We start from the raw sequence: 14,194 nt of genomic DNA, 5'->3' as shown, positions 1-14,194 counted from the left end.
CCTCCCAATGTATAAGCTTGACCAATTGCTTCTCTTGGCGATCTGGCTATGGTGCGTTTTGAGGCCTTGTGCCCCTTTCCTGGCCCCAGAAAATAAAATAATTAAGGAGTCTGTCTTCCTAAGGTTTTTTGTTACCTCTAAATAATGTAGGACGCATCTCCTGACGTCCAACTTGTGGAACTTGATTTCTTGTTCCTTAGAAGAAGGATTTGTACAAAAACTGGAGTTAGTACTCACCGGTAACTCCTTTTCCGGTAGTCTTCCAGGACAGCCCTTGAGAGATGGAGTCCCTCCCATCGACACAGGAAACACGTTGCCAGCAGTTCAAAAGGCGGTCCCTCAGGTCCCTGGCCAGTCTTCACCAAGAACCGAAGGATGGAACTGCAAAATATAACTACAACAGGTTAACATGTTAATGCATCAACATAAATATAAAGGGTGGGATCGTGCTGTCCTGGAAGACTACCGGAAAAGGGGTTACCGGTAAGTACTAAATCCAGTTTTCCCTAGTCGTCTTCCAGGACAGCCCTTGAGAGGATCCCCAAGTACTCACCAGATTAGGGTGGGACCACAGCTTGGAGGACTTTCCTCCCAAAGGCTTGATCCTGGCTGGACAATAGATCCAGTCTGTAATATTTTGTAAAGGTGGAAAAACTTGACCACGTGGCCGCCTTACAAATCTGCTACGGGGTGGTACCAGCTTTTTCTGCCCAGGATGTTGCAAGTGCCCTTGTGGAGTGGGCCTTAACACCCCCTAAAGAATCTTTAACCACTATTCTATAGCTTTCTAGAATAGCTAACCTAATCCACCTAGCTATTGTGGTTTTAGAAGCTTTGTTCTTTTCTCCCGTCAGAGCAAAGGTCAGAAACAAAGAATCTGTCAATCTGAAGGAGTTTGTTATATCTAAATATTCTAGAATACATCTTCTTACATCTAGAAGATGGAACTGCCTCTCCTTTTTATTAGAAGTGTTCTGACAAAAGGAAGGTAAAATAATATCTTGGGACCTGTGAAAATTTGATGTCATCTTTGGCAGGAACCTAGGGTCTGTCTTCAGAATGATTCTGTCTTCCAAAATTTGAAGAAAAGGCTCTCTGATTGAAAGCGCTTGAATTTCACTAACTCTGCGAGCTGTAGTAATTGCTACTAGGAGCACTGTTTTCAAAGTAAGCAGTCTAAGAGAGGCCTCCGAGATGGGCTCAAATGGAGCACCCAAAAAAGCTTTTAGGACGACTGAGAGGTCCCAAGTTGGAGTTGCTTTTGTTTTAGTTGGTTTCTGTCTGGAAATTGCCTTACAGAACCTATAGATAAGTTGATGATCTTGTAGACGTCTTTCAAGGTAAACACTTAAGGCTGCTATTTGTACCTTGATAGTAGTCAGGGATAATCCCTTGTCTACCCCTACTTGTAAGAACATGTTCTCTATTTGGCTCGACGAGTTCCTCGGCGAAAAGTGTACACACGACCGGGTTTCTCGGCAGAATACGTCTCCCATCGAGTTTCTGGCTAAATTCTGCCGAGAAACTCGGTCGTGTGTACGGGGCCTAAGATGTTTTTAATGCTCTTGTTGGATTCACCCTGATCTGCCATCCAGGAATTTAATTTTTTCCAGGTTTTCCCATAGATGGCCCGAGTAACCGGTTTTCTACTCTGGAGCAGGGTTTGGATCACCTTTTCCGATAGGCCTTTTTGTCTCAGAATTTCTTCCTCAGTAACCATGCTGACAGCTTTAGCATGGGTATCTGAGGGTGCAAGAGAGGTCCTTGTGACAGAAGGTCCTGCCTGTACGAAAGTCTCAATGGCGGTTGATCTGTTAATCTTAGTAATGTTGTGAACCAAGGTCTCTTGGGCCAAAAAAGTGCCACCAGGATCATACATGTTTCCTCCACTAGAAACTTTGACAAACCTCTCGGAATGAGATGAAGTGGTGGAAATGCATAAGCTAGACTGAAAGTCCATGGGATTTGCAATGCATCTACCTCCCAAGGGTGATCTCCTGGGTATAGAGAGCAAAAATTGGGAACTTTGGTATTCTCCTTTGTCGCGAACAGGTCTCTCTCTGGGTACCCCCAGTGACTCGTTATGAGCTTGAAGGCTTCCACGTGTAGAGACCACTCTTGATTCGACACCAAATGTCGGTTCAAAAAATCTGCAGTTCTGCTCGCCCTTCAAATGAATTGCAGAAATGGATTTTAGATAAATCTCTGCCCATTGGAACAATTGTTTTGCTACTCTTGTTCACATAGGCTACTGCCGTCATGTTGTCTGATCGGACATGAAGATGGTGACCTTGTAGCTTGTCCTGAAAGGCTAGTAGAGCTCTTAGGATTGCTGCTAACTCTTTCCAATTGGAAGAGGACCTTCTTTCTTCTGGTGTCCACCTGCCTTGTACCCAGAAGGTATTAAGATGGGCTCCCCAGCCCCAATTGCTTGCGTCCGTGGTCAGAATGGACGTGATAGGAGGGACCCAGAGAACCCCCTTTTTTAGGTTCTCTCTGTCCTTCCACCACCAGAGCGAACATTTCACCTTGGTGGGGATCGATACTGAGTCTTCCAGATCTTTTTCTTTTATTTGTTCCAGCAGAAAATACTGAAGATCTCTCTGGTGGAACCTGGCCCATTGCACCGCTGGGATGGCTGACGTCATTAGCCCTAAGGCAGACATGACCTCCCTTACCGTGCAATCGGAACTGGTTTGAAGAAAGGACATCCCCTGATGTATATTGGAGATCTTCTCTTCCGGCAAGACAATCTTTTGGTCTACCGATAGAATCCTGTACCCCAAGTACAGGATATCTTGCGTTGGAGTCGTTTTTGATTTCTCCAAACTGACAATCCACCCCAAGCTGCTTAGGTTTTGCTACGTCAACTCTATGTCTTGACAGAGTTGACTCTTTGAATGGGCCGTGAGGAGTAGGTCGTCCAGATATGGTATGACTGATACCGACTGGAGTCTCAAGGGAACCAGTGCTTCCCCGAGAACCTTTGAGAATATCCTTGGGGAGGATGACAGACCAAAGGGCAGAGCTCTGCACTGAAAATGACAAGTCTTTGATTCGATCTGAATTGCCATGCAAAGGAATTTCTGGCATTCCTTCCTTATTGGGATATGTAGATAGGTGTCCCTTAAATCCAGGGTTGCCATGAATACTTCTTTCTGCATAAGAATCTTTACTGAATAAATTGACTCCATCCGAAATTTCTTGTAACGAATGGAGAGATTTAGGGGTCGGAGGTTCATAATTAGTCTGAACTTCCCTGAGGGTTTTTTGACTACAAAAATGTGAGAGCAAAAACCCTTCCCCTGCTCGTGAATAGGGACTGCTGTCAATACCTCTTGATCTACCATGTCTCCTATTAGTAAGGGTAAGGCCTTGGCCTTTTCTGAGTGACTGGGTAATTTTGTCACCAGGAACTTGGATGATGGTTCGCTGTGGAATTCCAGTGCATAACCTCTTTTGATGATGGCCAGAACAAATTCGTTCGAGGTTGTCTTTTCCCACTGGGGAAGAAAGTTCTTTAATCTTCCCCCCACCGGAACACTGACGTCACTGGGGCTTGGGATCTGGACCGGGGCGATTAAAAAGTATGCCCCCTCTCCCTCTGCCTTTTTGTCCCGCCCAGTGCTTTTTGGGTTAAAATTCTTTCCCCGCCTTTTCAGATTCCTTGGGGGGACGAAAAAATGTCTTCTGAAAATTCTTCCTTTTAACAGGAAAAGATTTATTTTTGTCCGCCGTTCTCTCTAAGGCGGTCTCTAATTCAGGCCCAAAGACTGAGGCCTCGTACACACGACAGAGATTCTCGGCAGAATTCGCCGAGAAACTCGGTCAAAACACGGATTCTGCCGAGAATCTCTGTCGTCTGTACAGTTTTGGCTCGATGGAGCCGCCGAGGAGCTCGACGAGAAAATAGAGAACATGTTCTCTATTTTCTCGTTGGCCGCGTTGTTCTATAGGAGAAGGCGGCCCGCCGAGCTCCTCGGCGGCTTCATCCCAAAACGAGACGAGGAACTCGACGTGCCAAGCACGTCGAGTTCCTCTGTCGTGTGTACGGGGCCTAAGTCTCCAGTGAAGGGGACACTGCATAACCTAGATTTAGATGCTGTGTCACCAGCCCATGTTTTCAACCAGATGGATCTTCTAGCTGACACAGAAAGAGCCGCAGATTTAGCTGTAAACCTTACTGCATCAGTTAAAATAAAGTTAGTTGCTTTAAAGAGCATTGGGAAAGTCTTAAGTAGATCTTCTCTAGGGGTACCTGCTTTGAGGTGTTCCTCCAGCTGAGATAACCAGAACTCTAGATTCCTAGCAACACAGGAAGTAGCCAATGCTGGTTTTAGCCCCGCTATAGAAGCGTCCCAGGCCCTTTTTAGGACAATGTCAGTTTTCCTATCCATTGGGTCCTTTAAATGACCCATATCCTCAAAGGCCAGATCCGACTGCTTAGAAACCTTGGATAAAGGGGCATCCAGTTTAGGAACCTTGTTCCAAACTTCCTCTGGGTTCTCGTCAAAGGGAAACCTTCTCTTAAGAGAATTTGGGAAAAATGCTTTTTTTTATCTGGTTCTGCCCATTTTTTGCGAACCAGATCAGAGAGGGCCCCATGAATAGGGAATACTCTGGCTTTTTTCCTCCCCAGGGCAGCATACATTTTGTTATGCCTAGATAATTGAGATTCTTCCTCTTCAATTTCTAGAGTATCATAAATAGTTACATAGTTAGTCAGGTTGAAAAAAGACACAACCATCCAGTTCAACCACAAAAAAATAAACAAACAAAATAAAAAACACAGTACAATCCCATACACCCAACTCCATACCCACAGTTGATCCAGAGGAAGGCAAAAAACCCCAGCAGAGCATGATCCAATTTGCTACAGCAGGGGAAAACATTCCCTGCTGATCCCCCGAGAGGCAAATCGGATTTACCCTGGATCAACTTTACCTACAAATCTTAGTACTCAGTTATTTTATGTACATTTAGGAAAGAATCCAGGCCCTTCTTAAAGCAATCTACTGAGCTGGCCAGAACCACCTCTGGAGGGAGTCTGTTCCACATTTTCACAGCTCTTACTGTGAAAAAACCTTTCCGTATTTGGAGGTGAAATCTCTTTTCCTCTAGACGTAAAGAGTGCCCCCTTGTCCTCAGTGTTGACCGTAAAGTGAATAACTCAACACCAAGTACACTGTATGGACCTCATATATTTGTACATGTTGATCATATCCCCCCTAATTCTCCTCTTCTCAAGAGTGAATAGATTTAGTTCTTCTAATCTTTCCTCATAGCTGAGCTCCTCCATGCCTCTTATCAGTTTGGCTGCTCTTCTCTGCACTTTCTCCAGTTCTCCGATATCCTTTTTGAGAACTGGTGCCCAAAACTGAACTGCATATTCCAGATGAGGTCTTACTAATGATTTGTACAGGGGCAAAATTATATCTCTGTCTCTGGAGTCCATACCTCTCTTAATACAAGAAAGGACTTTGCTCGCTTTGGAAACCGCAGCTTGGCATTGCATGCCATTATTGAGCTTATGATCAACTAAAACCCCCAGATCCTTCTCCACTACAGATCCCCCCAGTTGTACTCCCCCTAGTATGTATGATGCATGCATATTCTTAGTCCCTAAGTGCATAACTTTACATTTATCAACATTAAACCTCATCTGCCACTCAGTCGCCCAATTAGACAGAGCATTGAGGTCGGCTTGTAAATTGGCGACATCCTGCAAGGACGTTATTCCACTGCATAGCTTGGTGTCATCTGCAAAGACAGAAATGTTACTTTTGATCTCAGACCCAATATCATTTATAAATATATTGAAAAGTAAGGGTCCCAGCACTGAACCTTGGGGTACACCACTGATAACATTGGACCATTCAGAGTAAGAATCATTAACCACGACTCTCTGAATTCTGTCTTTCAGCCAGTTTTCTATCCATTTACAAACTGATATATCCAATCCTGTAGACCAGGGGTCTCCAAACTACGGCCCGCGGGCCACATCCGGCCCGCCAGGCCATTTCTTCCGGCCCGCAGCGTGACTCCTTAGTCCACCTGTTAGTTGTGGAATCTGCGCTGCATATTCGCCCCAGGCAATATGCAGCGCAGGTCCCGCAATCCCTCCCGGCATCTCACTGTGTGTGTTGGCTGCTGGGACCACGGCATCCCAGCAGCCAATAAGGTGTTTAGGGCAGACCCGTTGCCGCCTCCCTGCTCACGCCTCCCGCCTCGCTGTTAACCAGTAACGAGTGTGCAATACCAGCGGGGCGGGAGTCGGGAGATGCAGCAGGTCTGCACAGCCAGTGACGGAGAGTGGAGACGCGCTGGACACATGCAAGGAGGGGGGCTGATACACTTGAGTGGGGGTGGGTTGAATGGCGCTGATGGGGCACAAACATCTGGGGGCTGATGACTCTGATGGGGACACACGTGGAGGGGGTCTTCAGACCGATTTGGACACAAATTTTGGGGGGCTGATGACTCTGCTGGGGACACACGTGGAGGGGGGGTTGTAGACTGATAGGGACACACATTTTGGGGCGCTTATGACTGATGGGGACATACATGTGGGGGGGGGGGCTGATGACTGATGGGGACATAAATGGGGGGGGGGGGGCTGATGACTGATGGGACATAAATATATATATATGGGGGGGGGGTGATGACTCTGATGGGGACACAAATATCTGTGGGGTCTGATGGGGACACAAATGTGGGGGGCTGATGATTTTGATGGGGACACAAATATCTGTGGGGTTTGATGGGGACACAAATGTGGGGGTGCTGGTGGCTCTTATGGGGACACAAACATGTGAGGAGGGGGGCTGATGGCTCTAATGGTGACACAAATATGCAGGCGGGGGTGGGCTGTGATGGGGACACAAATGTGCAGGGAGACTCGGATAAATGATGGGGGGGGCTCTAATGGGGACACCAATTTGTGGGGATAGCCTAATGAGTGATGGGGACACAGAAGAATGGGGACACAGATGAATGGGGAGACTGATGGGGACACAGATGAATGCGGAGACTGATGGGGACACAGATGAATGGGGAGACTGATGGGGACACAGATGAATGGGGAGACTGATGGGGACACAGATGAATGCGGAGACTGATGGGGACACAGATGAATGGGGACACAGATGAATGGGGAGACTGATGGGGACACAGATGAATGCGGAGACTGATGGGGACACAGATGAATGGGAAGACTGATGGGGACACAGATGGATGGGGACACAGATGAATGGGGACACAGATGAATGGGGACACAGATGAATGGGGACACAGATGGATGGGGACACAGATGGATGGGGACACAGATGGATGGGGACACAGATGGATGGGGACACAGATAAATGGGGACACAGATGATGGGGTCACAGATGAATGGGGACACAGATGAATGGGGACACAGATGATGGGGACACAGATGAATGGGGACGCAGGTGGATGGGGAAACTGATGGGGACACAGATGAATGGGGACACAGATGGATGGGGACACAGATGGATGGGGACACAGATGAATGGGGACACAGATGGATGGGGACACAGATGGCACAGATGAATGGGGACACAGATGAATGGGGACACAGATGATGGGGACACAGATGAATGGGGACGCAGGTGGATGGGGAAACTGATGGGGACACAGATGAATGGGGACACAGATGGATGGGGACACAGATGGATGGGGAGACTGATGGGGACACAGATGGATGGGGAGACAGATGGATGGGGAGACTGATGGGGACACAGATGAATGGGGACACAAATGAATGGGAAGACTGATGGGGACACAGATGAATGGGGACACAGATGAATGGGAAGACTGATGGGGACACAGATGAATGGGGACACAGATGAATGGGAAGACTGATGGGGACACAGATGATGGTGACACAGATGGATGGGGAGACTGATAGGGACACAGATGAATGGGGAGACTGATAGGGACACAGATGAATGGGGAGACTGATGGGGACACAGATGATAGTGACACAGATGGATGGGGAGACTGATGGGGACACAGATGATGGGGACACAGATGATGGGGACACAGGTGGATTGGGACACAGGTGGATGGGGACACTGATGGGGACACAGATGAATGGGGACACTGATGGGGACACAGATGAATGGGGAGACTGATGGGGACACAGATGATGGTGACACAGATGGATGGGGAGACTGATGGGGACACAGATGATGGTGACACAGATGATGGGGACACAGGTGGATGGGGACACAGATGGATGGGGACACAGATGGGGACACAGATGATGGGGACACAGATGATGGGGACACAGATGATGGGGACACAGGTGGATGGGGACACAGATGGATGGGGACACTGATGGGGACACAGATGAATGGGGACACAGATGGATGGGGACACTGATGGGGACACAGATGAATGGGGAGACTGATGGGGACACAGGTGGATGGGGACACAGATGGATGGGGACACAGATGGATGGGGAGACTGATGGATGGGGAGACTGATGGATGGGGAGACTGATGGATGGGGAGACTGATGGGGACACAGATGATGGGGACACAGATAAATGGGGACACAGATGAATGGGAAGACTGATGGGGACACAGATGATGGTGACACGGATGTAAAGCCTCATGCACGCTGGAAGTTTAGCCCCGCTGCATGATGCTCCAGCGTTTAGGTGCCAGCAAAGAATATAGGAGCACCATCCAATCCTGCTGTCAGCAGTAAGTCAAATTCTATTCTATTCTTCTTCTGTGGATTTATTTATAAATTATGTTTCCGGCCCGCGAATATGTGTAAAATATAGAATGTGGCCCTCGAAGTAAAAAGTTTGGAGACCCCTGCTGTAGACCTTACCTTACACATGAGCCGTGTGTGCGGAACTGTATCGAACGCTTTTGCAAAATCCAAATATATCACGTCCACAGCCACCCCTCTGTCCAGGGTTTTACTTACCTCTTCATAAAAGGAAATCAGGTTTGTCTGACAACTGGCACCTAATAATTCATCTACCTCTTTGATAGATAATTTATACTTTGTAACTGTTAGCTGCGACCTGATCCTCCTCTTGGTCTGAATCAGAGTCAGAGGATTCAGCTCTAACTAACGCGGGGCTATGCTCCCTCTCTCTACGGGAGTCCCTAAGCAATTTAAAGGTTGATGCAATTTCTTTAAAGGAGCCAAGGAACTTCGCCAATGGGGAGTCTCCCTTGAAGCTTCCTTAGTCTGAAAATGGATAGAAATACATTTTTTAGAAACAACCTCTACCCCTTTAAGGGACACCCATGCTGCCACCATCCTATGTTCCCAGGAACAGTGACCCCCCATGGAGCACGTCCCACCACCACACCTAGCCTATAACACCAGTACAGGGCATGCCCCGCAGCCTACCTGGGTTAAGCTGGTGCCTACGTCCTCCGGAGTGCTCTGGGGATGCTAATGGTGATCCCGGTGATCATCCCATGGTGATCCCGCTGCTATTCCGGTATTGTTGGATGCTGGTCAGGGATGTGTAGGCCCAGCGCAGGCTTTTTTCAAACTCCACGCGCCTCGCAAGACCCGAAACTGGAAGTCTCGGCACACAGTGATGACGAGATTCCGTCGGACGTATGATGCTCAGCGTCTCCGACCCCCACCGCAATCGCGGGAAAACTGAGCTTTTTGAAAAGTGGAGATCCACTTACCCCTCCTAGGGGAACTGCGTCATACTGCCCACTGGCTCACAGCGGCACCGGGAGGAGGAGAAAAACGGGTCTGCTCCGTTATTGCTGGACGGTACCGGAGCCCAGCACCACAAAGGTGAGACCTTCAGAAGCCGTAGGATAAGACCCAGTCCTCCTAAACGGCCTTCATTTCCCCTGCAGGCAGACCCTGAGAGATGGAGTCTATACACATGTTCCTCTGCAACATGTTCCCCCGACTGAGGAAACACAAAAGACTGGCCAGGGACCTGAGGGACCGCCTTTTGAACTGCTGGCAACGTGTTTCCTGGGCTGTCCTGGAAGACGACTAGGGAAAGGAAGGTAAAACAATATCTCAAGGCTACCTTGGGCAAAAACCCTAAATCCATCTTAAAAACTATGCGATCCAGGAAAATCTGACAAAAGGGGGTTCCGATTGAAAGGACCTCTATCTCACAGACTCGTCTGGCTGTAGTAATTGCTACCAATTGCTGGTCTCTGCTGGAGCGTTCTGATCCTTTCCCTGGACATTTCTGTGTCACCACCGGAGCTTGTGCTGTCTCTACAGCATCTGCAGCGCATCTCCAGCCCATGCCTGGCTCCTTTTCAAATGCCTACAGCCGGAAACCAAAGGCCATGGGTGAATCGGAAGTACCTGCCCTTTCCGGTGGACGTGACGTCACCCCGCTCCGTGCGGTCCCATAATCCGGCATGTATCTCGCTGCATAACACTGCCTGTGTTATGCAGCCACACTGCCTGTGTTCCAAATGCTGCTTGCACTCGATATATTTTAATATATTAAATATATATTAATATATTAATATTTTTATTTTTAATATTCTTAACATTTATGTCCAGTATCTGTTACACGTAGTGTTCCTTTTCGAGACCTTAATGGGTTAATATATAAGGATTTACATATGTGTTTTTGATGTATTTTATGTAATTTGGGTGTGCGATCGTGGCTGACGTCATTTATATTTTTTATGTAAGATTTCTTTTTAAAGGGGTCTTTTTTGCCTTTGAGGATTTCTATCCTTATTGCATATATATATAACTTTTGGTATCTAGGAGTCTGCCCTTTGATAGTATTCCGATCGAATGTGTTTTATTTTTCCCATTATGATCGAATCTGTCACTTTTTTCCATCATGGTGCAGTTTGTGCCTTCCTTTGCTGACAGTCTTTGTTGTCTAATTAGGATTGATGGGAGGGCTTGATTACTAGTGGGTGTATCATGGCAGCCACAGGCTTCTTATACCTAGACAGCGGGACGTTTGCATTCTGCCTTTTTTCACCCCACGCTGATGAAGTCCCGCTCATAGGGACGTAACGTCGTACGAGGGGAAGGGGCCACATGTGACGTCACCCGCGATCGCCGACCTAGACTGAAACCCATGCTCTTATGGATGTTTTATGCTGTTTCGCTGCACTCGTTTGAGAGTGCTTATACAGTGAGTGTATTCGTTTTTTATTCTTAAATAAATGTATTTTGGCTTCAGAGAGCACTAGATTTCCTCTCCTTTGCCATGTCCTGATCCTGAGTCTGACTGATATCGTGGTTCTACTGCTGCATTGCTTGCTGTCCTCTGAGAACAGGTGGTTCTCTGATTATGCTTTGTGACCTATTGCAGGTTGAAGTTGTAAGGTGAGAGGCCATTCCTGCTATTTGGTGGAGGTTCCTTCTGGATATCACCCTTTGGATTTTTGCACTATTATATTCCGATCTGGATCATCTTTTTGCACTTGAGCACTTTATATGGACTCTATTATATAATTTTTAATTATATATCATATATCATATGTTTTAACTTTCTGTATGTATAGTTTAAAATTGTTTGTTTTGCGCTGCACTATTATTATTTTATGTCAATGTGAGGTGTTTTATTTGAATTTACCTTAGTGCTGGCTCGCATTTTTTAGTTTATATTTACATTCCAGCGCTGAATAATTTTTCTTTATTCGTTACAGAGCAAGGACCGGGAGCTGTGTGTGTAAACACACAGCTCCCGGTCCTGTCAGGGAGAGAAATGCTGATCTTCTGTTTATAAAATGTATGAACAGAAGATCAGTCATTTCCCCATGTCAGTCCACCCCCCCTACAGTTAGAACACACCCAGGGAACATACTTAACCCCTTCCCCGCCCCCTAGTGTTAACCCCTTCACCGCTAGTGGCATTTTCATAGTATACACATATTCGCCAGCACACCAAGGATAAAAAAAAAACGTCCAAAAAATTGTATGCATATTAGCGATCCAGAAAAGCAACGTTTCGAGGTCGCGCAGGACCTCTTCGTCAGGCAAATGATTTTTATAGTGATCCAATGCATTTTTATAGCACTGATCGCTATAAAAATGCCAATGGTCCCAAAAATGTGTCCGAAGTGTCCGCCATAATGTCGCAGTACCGAAAAAAAATAAAAATAAACCCTGATCGCCGCCATTACTAGTAAAAAAAAAATATTAATAAAAATGCCATAAAAATACCCAGTATTTTGTAAACGCTATAACTTTTGCGCAAACCAATCAATAAACGCTTATTGCGAGTTTTTTTTTTGTTAATGAAAAATATGTAGAATACGTATTGGCCTAAACTGAGGGGGATATTTATTAGAGGCAAAAAGTTAAAAATATTATTTTTTTTCAAAATTGTCTCTCTATTTTTGTTTATAGCGCAAAAACTAAAAACCGCAGAGGTGATCAAATACCACCAAAAGAAAGCTCTCTTTGTGGGGGAAAAAATTTAGAGAAATGGATTTTACGGTGAGTACAAAAATCCTATTTTCTCTTCCTTTAATGGACGGACACATCAGCAATTGACCTTAGGGACGTCCCCAAGCAGTGTCAAAAAATTTGAGGGGTGGGAAAAAACCCAGCAATTAAGCTTCACCCCAAACAAACCAGAGTCCCCCAACGGAGGAACTTCAACCTGAAACAGCCGCCTGCAAAACCTTGCGACCAAAGGAGGCATCTGCAGATGCACTCACATCCACCTTGTAAAACTTGAAAAGGTGTAGATTGACGACCAGATCGCTGTCTTACACGCCTGTAAACAGACGCCTGATGGCGGAAAACCCAAGAGGCACCAACCGCCCTGGTCGAATGCGCCGTAACCAGAAAGGGAGGCGCCCGCCCCTTTTGGGCATAGGGCTGGAGCACGACCTGTCTGATCCACCTGAAAATGGAGGCAGACGAGACCGCCAGACCTTTCTCAGGACCATTCACTGACATGAACAGTGAGTCCGATCTCCGGAACGGAGCCATTGCAGACAAGTACGCCCGTAGGGCTTCGAGTTCTTCGGCTGAGGACATAAGGATAGTAAAACAATGTCCTCATTATAAAAGAGCCCTGCAAGACGAGGCTGCCCGAAGGAATGGCTACTAAGAAAGACCACCCTCTGGGACAGAGAGAAAGAGGAATTTCCCCGAATGTCTTCAAACGAAGCCCTTTTGAAGCACAGAGAGGACCGTATTAAAGTCCCATGGAGGCAGTGGAGAACACACAGGAAGGTCACGAGCCTGACCCCCTGTACAAACGTATGCACCAGGGAGTGCGTCGCCAACGGTCGCTAAAAATAAACAGCCAAGGCCGAAATCTGACCCATAACCATACTTAAGGCGAGAGCTTGACTCACTCCCCGCTGTAGGAACAGCAGCATCTGGGACAGCACGTATGTGCGGGGGTGTCCTTTCATCTCTGCACACGAAGAGATATAGGCCTTCCATGTACGATGGCAAATCCTACGTGACGTAGACTTCCGTGCAAGTAGCATGGTAGAGAACACCGAGTCCGATGGACCTCGGACCTCCAGCTCCTGGCTCCCAACAGCCATGCCATTAAAGCCAGCGACTGTAAAGCAGGGCGAGGAAAAATCAGACCCTGCGACAGAAGATCTACCCGTGGTGTTGTCGGACTGGATCCTGACCGAACAGTCCTACAGACCCAGAAACCACTTGGGGAGAGACGCAGCCCGATAGCCCGGAGCTCCAGGACATTGACTAGCGCCCTGGGCTGACTGGACACTCCAGAATGCCCCCAGCCGAAGAGGCTGGCATCCGTCGTGACCACTGTCCGATAGCACGGCAAAAATAATTTCCCGGTCCGAAGTACTGGAGATGTCAGCCACCACACTAGGGAGGACCTGACCAGGCGACTTCACCCACACTAGGGAGGACCTGACCAGGCGACTTCACCCAAATCTGGTAATCCAGAGACGAAGGGAGCTTGTCCCAACGTGACAGAATCTCTTTCCGTAACACTCGGGTGTGGAATTGGGCATACGGAACCGCTTCGAAAGAGGCTACCATGGGACCCAGAATTCTCTTGCAAAGGCAAAGCGACGACCACTGCTGGGTCGCAAACCGCTGCACCGCAGATTGCAGTGTCTGGAGTTCTTCCGTCGGGAGAAAAAACTCGCTTCTGAGGAATCCAGGACCAACCCCAGGTATTCCAGTCGCTAGGACGGAACCGACATTGACTCTTGGACATTCAGTAGCCACCCAA

The 14,194-nt window shown here is 47.4% G+C and overlaps 1 protein-coding gene across 1 annotated transcript in view; it reads right to left on the bottom strand.

Annotated features, from left to right (window-relative positions):
- The window catches only part of ARV1 (ARV1 homolog, fatty acid homeostasis modulator), a 37,377-nt gene that overhangs the window by 16,482 nt on the left and 6,701 nt on the right, over positions 1-14,194 (bottom strand). The window lies entirely within an intron of this gene.

Source organism: Rana temporaria, chromosome 4 (assembly GCF_905171775.1).
Source record: "Rana temporaria chromosome 4, aRanTem1.1, whole genome shotgun sequence".
Taxonomy (NCBI): Eukaryota; Metazoa; Chordata; class Amphibia; order Anura; family Ranidae; genus Rana; species Rana temporaria.
Note: the sequence above shows the minus strand (reverse complement) of the source record. Positions and strands in the feature narration are given on the sequence as shown.